This window comes from Lepidochelys kempii, chromosome 1, assembly GCF_965140265.1.
Source record: "Lepidochelys kempii isolate rLepKem1 chromosome 1, rLepKem1.hap2, whole genome shotgun sequence".
Lineage (NCBI taxonomy): Eukaryota > Metazoa > Chordata > Testudines > Cheloniidae > Lepidochelys > Lepidochelys kempii.
The window spans coordinates 157,591,560-157,598,493 of NC_133256.1; the positions used below are offsets into that span (position 1 = coordinate 157,591,560).

General features: G+C 43.6%; 1 protein-coding gene across 10 annotated transcripts in view; it reads left to right on the forward strand.

Moving 5' to 3' along the window:
* The window catches only part of ZBTB21 (zinc finger and BTB domain containing 21), a 50,489-nt gene extending 43,555 nt beyond the window's left edge, over positions 1-6,934 (forward strand). For 5 of the 10 annotated variants that reach the window (XR_012160793.1, XR_012160795.1, XR_012160797.1 and 2 more), the window contains one exon: positions 843-2,479. The gene's annotated coding sequence lies outside the window, so the exon portion shown is untranslated. Of the gene's footprint in view, positions 1-842; positions 2,481-6,814 lie in introns of those variants that run through there. The other 5 variants (XR_012160794.1, XR_012160799.1, XR_012160801.1 and 2 more) reach the window with 4 other exon arrangements.

Consider the following 6,934-nt stretch of genomic DNA (forward strand, 5'->3'; position numbering starts at 1 on the left):
CCTCCATCTATTGTTTTCCCCTCTTACTTTCTGTTCATTTTTCTGTCAAAAAAACAACAAAATCAATCAAATGTGTCTGGCTTGATTTAGTTTTTATAAACACATGATGCTATACTAAAGTCTGAAAAACACACTGTTTTTGCACTACAATCATATAAATTATAAGTAATTGCAACAGAAACATTTTCCCTAGATCCTGCATCACCATGTACGGGTACCAAAGAAACAATCAGCAGTTCTAAATCAGATGCATGCCAGCAGTCGTTCAGTTGGAACTGTCCACAAACTTAGGACCACTTAGCAGCAGATTGTTTACCCAGATGTGGGAGAGTGAGAAATGGATAGCCCTGCTCCTGCAGAAAGAAGTGAATTGTTTTCATGTGGTGAAATGATAAGAAGCTTCTGAAAATAACTGATGAAATAGCAATTTTTTTCGATGAACACAAAGATCAATAAATTATTTTGCCAGTAGTTTAATACTTGTCTATTTTATTTATTCCTAACTACAATGGGTCCAATCCTGTATTCATTTGCATTCATGACTTCAAAGAGAATTATGGGCACATAAGATTATTGGCACTGCGGTTTGGCACTGCACATCGAGTCCAGTGTTGTTAGCAGTACATTTTGAGATATGGCTTTGCAGCTCCGCATTAAAGAATATGGAATTATGATTTGTCAAAGTTAAATATCATGATTGATCTGTTTTGAAAACTCATCCCATTTGTCAACAATGATATTTATGGGGCATAACTGGTTTATTTTGGGATATCATTTTGGACCATACATGTATTACAAATCTGATACTGTAGCAAAACTAAAAGACCAATTTTCTGACCTAGGGGGATGCTCCCAAGAGCCACTGATGCATAACCTATTTGAGAGATGTGAGTATTTGGGAGCAGGTGCCAAAGAAAAACTGAATGACATCCATATGAAAACTTCATTGAGGTGGAAATGCTTTAATTTTTTATATGAGCAAAAGCAGAGTAGGACAGATCAAATATCTACTGACAAAAAGGAAAGAGGGAGTAGTATGGTCAAAGTGATGAGCTGGGAAAATTAACTTTGCAGCACCATTTTGAATAGATATAAGTAGAGCAAGAGTGCATTTGTCAAGGTCAGTGAAGAGGATGTTGCAATAATAGAGATGTGAAATGATGAGTGTCTGTATGAGAGTTTTAGCTGTGTGGATGGACTGGAAAAGCCCTGTTTTAGAGATGCTATGCAGGCAGAACGAGCAAGCTGTACATAAATCCTAGAGATGAGGACCAAGAGAGAGGTCTGAGTCAAAGATGATGCACAGGTTTCAGGCCTGAGGGACAGTCAGGATGGTGATGTTGTTCACAATGGTTGAGAAAGGAGATAGCTGGGAAGGCTTGGGGAAAAGAGATTAAAAGTTACATTTTGGCCATGGTGATTTTAAACTGGCTGGCCAGCCACAAGAAGAGACCAGAAAAACAAGCCAAGATTTTATTTTGGACAGAAGGAGGCGAATCTGGAGTAGAGGGGTAGATCTGTGAATTGTCAGCATTGAGATATGGTAACTGAATTTGCGTTTGCAGCTGAAATTACCCAGAAAGAAGACATAGAGGGATAAGAGAAGGGAACCAAGGACAGAGCCTTTTGGAAACCCCTCAGAAAGCTGGAGGGGAAGGAGGATGAAGAGGATCCTCTGAAAGACGCACTGAAGGAGTAATTAGAGAGGTACGGCAACAACTGGGAGAGGACAGAGGCACAGAAGCCAAAGGGGGACAAAGTTTGACAAAGAAGAGCATGATCGACAGTGCTGAAAGTGCCTGACAGGTCAAGGAGGATGAGACTGGAGTACTGATTCTGAGCTTTAGCTAGAAAGCGATTAGCAGTCATTAGAGGCTTTTGTGAGAAACATTTCAGTGGAGTGCAAGAGCCAGAAGCTGGACTGGAGCAGGGTCTAGGATGCAATGGGAGGAGAGAAATTTCTGATAGCAATTGCAGACAATGTGTCAACGTTCTTAGAAATGGAGGGAAGAAGGGAGCTGGGATAGTAATTGAAGAAGGTAAGTGGGGGTCAAGGGCGGTTGTTAAGTTGGGAGAGACTAAGGCAAGTTTGTATTGTGAAAGGGAAGAACCAGAGGAGAGAGAGTTTGAGGACAAGGGTAATATAAAAAATGAGGGTCAGCATTAGGGAAGTGAGGAGGTGGGATGGGATGGGGTCATAGAAGCTGTAGTCACCAAAGATAAATGTGGGAGATTATGAGGAGAGGAAGTGAAAGAGCCAGGAGTCAAAATCAGATAGAAAGGCTGATGGGGAGGAGTTGGGTGGATGGTTGATAACAGCAGCATTGAATGGGAGAGGAGAGAAGAGTTGGATGCAGTGCTCTTCAAAAGAGAAGAAGAGTGGGAAGGGGTGGAGGAAGGAGCTGAGAGTGGTTGGAATGGGAGAGGAGAAGCCCAACATGCCCACCAGCATCTGATCTAGGACAGGGAGTGTGAAAGGAGAAGTCTCCACAAGAGTTTATTTCCAGGTTATAATTAATTGGGCTTTTGTCGCTAATGTGTCAGTTCAAATACTTAAATAAATTCTTCCTTGGGAAGAGGTACCCACCTTTAGACTTGATCTTGCTGATCAAAGCCAAGCGTGCATGTTGTTTGATTGATATGTTTCACAAGAACAAATGGATATAATCTAGCCATCAACAAGTTTAGGCTTGAAATTAGGCAAAGGTTTCTAACCATCAGAGGGATGAAGTTGTGGAACAGCCTTCCAAGGGGAGCAGTGGGGGCAAAAAACCTAACTGGCTTCAAGACTGAGCTTGACAAGTTTATGGAGGGGATGATATGATGAGACTGCCTACAATGCCATGTAGCCGATCTGCAACCGCTAGCGGCAAATATCCCCGATGGCCAGTGATGGGACACTAGATGGGGAGAGCTCTGAGTTACTACTGAGAATTATTTCCCAGCTGTCGGGCTGGTGGGGCTTGCCCACATGCTCAGGGTCTAACTGATCACCATATTTGGGGTTGGAAAGGAATCTACCCCTGGGTCAGATTGGCAGAGGCACTGGGGGAGCGGTTGTTTTCTTCTGCAGCATGGGGTCACTTGCAGGTTTAAACTAGTGTAAATGGTGGATTCTCTGTAACTTGAAGTCTTTAAACCATGATTTGAGGACTTCAGTAATCCAGCCAGAGGCTAGGGTGTCTTTTACAGGGGTGGGTGGGTGAGGTTCTGTGGCCTGCAATGTGCAGGAGGTCAGACTAGATGATCATGATGATCCCTTTTGACCTTAAAGCCTTTGAGTCTATGATATACCTGTCAGGTATGGAAACTTTCTTATACCCTTATTTATATTGTCAAAGAATGCCAGAATGCTTACAAATCACTAGGAGGTTCAAATTGCTTAACATATCAGGGGGCAGTATAAAGGGCAAGAGAAATGGATCTTTGATAACATCAACCAGAAAGTAATGGCTATAAACTGGTTGAGAGAAGAATAAAAAATAAACCAGAGGCTCAGATATTTTTTGTGCAAGCTGACAGTATTGCAGATATAACTCATACTGATCAGTGCTCTAATGATTGTTCACTGCATTACTAGTTAAGACTAAGAATGCAACCTTGCATTGGGTGATGGCAACTAGGTGTGGTTCAGACAATGCTACCAAACCAGTGGCTACAGGAGGCCCACAGGTCATTGGGGGCCAGGCTACCAATGTTAGTGGAATGTTTACTTCTCATGCTCCAGCACCATGTGGCATGAAATCCCTTTATGCGCAGAGTGCCTATGGTGATAATAATTGGAATCCGCACAGAACCACAGTTGGCTTGGCCATACCATGGGTTTCCCTCTTCCAGTGTAACAAGAAACCTCCATCTACCTTTCTATAACTTCTTCCATAAACATACTCCTCATTTCTAGAAACACTACTTATTCTCTTCCCCCTGGTCCCTCATAGGAGTGAACATATTTCCGTCTCCAACACCCCGGTTTGCACAATTCAATGTTTGAAGCATGTGGAGGCAGGAAGGCATGTTCAGAACATTAGGCTCTGGAAATGTGGGCCACAGTCAATGTGCAGGGGACCCTAGATTTGCTTGAACCAGCCCTCATGACCATGCTAATGAAGGGAAACACGATTCCAGATGATAGAGTATATATTTGCATTATACATCCTAGCTGCTGCTCACTGGGCTATATTTTCAGAAACATTTCAGTGGGCACTGATAGCAATTAAGGGCATAAAAACAGATGGCCCATATTTTCATAAAGTGACTTGGATGCCCTGAATTTAAACATATCGTTGTCTCAAGTTCGGCATCCATAATTAATGGACATTTTTGAAAATGTAGGCCAGAAATGTCCAAAATTCAACTAAGTTTCAAAGATTTTCAAGGAGCACCTACTTGGATTGAAAATAGGACAGTTTGGGGTCTGGGGATATGTGTCTGAAAGCTTCCTTGAAATTCAATGTCATATGTTAGCCATCCAGTCATCTCATATGGTCTAGGCAGCTTTATGAAGTCTAACTATATTTGTAGTTATGCATGCAAAGTGGTTTAGGCAGACAGTTACCTTTTTAGCTGTTCGTTGGCATTAGGGTGGAAAGGTGAAGAAAACCCTGACTTCATATGGAAGGATCTGAAGCACATGGAAGAGGAGAATGAATTTAAAGAGGAAACATTATATTCCTCTAAGCTGATGGATAGATGCCATGAGCAGTTAAAAGCCCTGTAACCCAAATTACAAATAGAAATGGGCCCAAACCAAACCCCTTGGTTTGAACCCTCTGAAATCAGTAGTGTTTCAAATCTAAATCCAGATCAGATTTCATTGATGAGGGGATCTATGCCTGTAATAAATTAACCAAAACCCCATATGTGAATGTTCCTGGCCTTTGGTTGAGTAAAAATATGAATCCAGATACAGATCTGAATTGTGCAAACCAGGACCATCTCTAATTTAACATAAACTACACTAGTCATGTGGCCTCCCCCAGGGACATAAAATAATTTTGAAAAAATGGAGGGATAACAGGAACAGGCATTGAGTTATCATTCAAAATATTTGGGAAGAACTCTCAACAGCTTCCTCTGGTATAGTCATGTGATGATGACAGAGGTGAGGTCCTTCCCATCCTAATTGTTTTGTCAGTGGTTCTCAAACTGGGGTTTGCGAACCACTGGGGGTTCACACAATGTTACAGGGGGTTACTCAGAAAAATTTCTTTAATGGTGGCCAGAGGACCTCAAGCATGGGAGGCTGCAGGTGTGACCCAGTTGCGGAGCAGACAGCCCGAGCCCCATGGAGCGCTGAGCAGGCAGCCTAGCCCTGGTCAGCGCGGGGCCGGCAGCCCGAGCCCTGCGGAACGTGCAGCTGAGCCCCGGTTAGTGGAGGTGCTGGAAGCCCAAGCTCCATGCAGTGGAGGGCCAGGCAGTTGGGGCCGGCAGCCTGAGCCCCCGCAGTCAGCGGGGCCAGCATCCTGAGCCCCATGGAGTGTGGAGCTGGCAGCCCAGACCCCAGCGCGAGGCCAGCAGCCTGAGCCCCATCGCAGGCAGGGAGGCAGCTGGGAGCCCAGGCACGCAGATGGCAGCTCGGACCCCTGTCCTTGCCAGACAGGGGAAGTTGGGTGGCATGAGGGGCAGAGTGAGCAGGGGCCACGCTGTATGTGGGGGGTGGTCCAGGCTAATTTGTCCCTCTCGGGGCACCCCCTAGGGATGGCCCTGGTGGTGGAAGGAAAGGTGTTTGCACGCCAAACCAGCTGGAACCAGGTTGTAGTCAATGCAGTAATGTTAAGGTGCCTCAGTAATTCGATACTAAGTCATTTTCTCTGGAGTGCTGTTTTGCTTCAGTGAGAGGTGAGACACTCTTCTCATTTTCTAGTTTGTTGGTTGTTAGCATCACATTGAGGAGATTTAAATTTAAATCCCTGGAAATATTCATTTTTAGGAGGGGGTTCACGAGATTTCACATTTTAGTGAAAGAGGTTCACAGGTTGTTAAAGTTCGGGAACCACTGTTTTAAGCGATGCCTGTAAGTGTTCCTAATGTGTGCGAACCTCTCACCCTGCACTATGCGTGCAAAAGATATGTCCTGTGCATTCGTCTGAGGTTGTTTACTCTCAAACAATTCTCAAAGATGCGGCACAACTGTTTGTTGGGGGTGAATGTTGCTTCAGTTTTGGACAAGGAACAAAGGACAAATAAGTGAGGTATTTTCAGGATAAAAGTATTCCAACTTTCTTAGTTATTGCCTGGGCAACACAGGCCCACCAGTGAAAAAGCATATCTGTAAAGGCTGATTTTATTCAAATGATACTGGAATGCTGTGTCTATCTGCACTGAGGGTAACATGGAAGGATAAACATGTATCTCATGATTTTTACACTACCAGACATGTTCTTCCATCTCATACATGAGACTCCATAACCAAGTTATTTACACAAAAAGTAGACTGTTGAGAGCCTACTATGTTTTTACATATATTTATGGATTTTTATTAGCCTTAATGTTTAATGTATTTGTTACAAACATGGGAATTTCCTGCAATGTCTTTGGGGGCTCTTACTCTATTACATTTATGCATCATTGTGGGCCAGGGACTGTATGTAATTCCATGGTGGAGAGTGACCACAGTTCCTCCAGGAACTAAAAACAGGGAGTGATTAGGCAAATTCACTCAGGTTGTAACACCTCCAGAGAGATACCACCACCTGCAGAGTTTCATTTATAGTAGTTCAAGCTGGATTCTCCAGAGACCAACAGACAAAGAAAGGATTTTTGGATAAATAGCCTGTGTTAAATGAACAGAGCCTTCTTTCTCATCTGCAAACAGACAGGACCTCCTATCCAAGGTTGAAGGGCAGTCCTTCCTGGGAAGGGGTGGAAGAACTTTGGCCTCCTGATGCTCGATAAGACTGATGAGTGACCTCTGGTAAGTTTTTAACATGTGCAT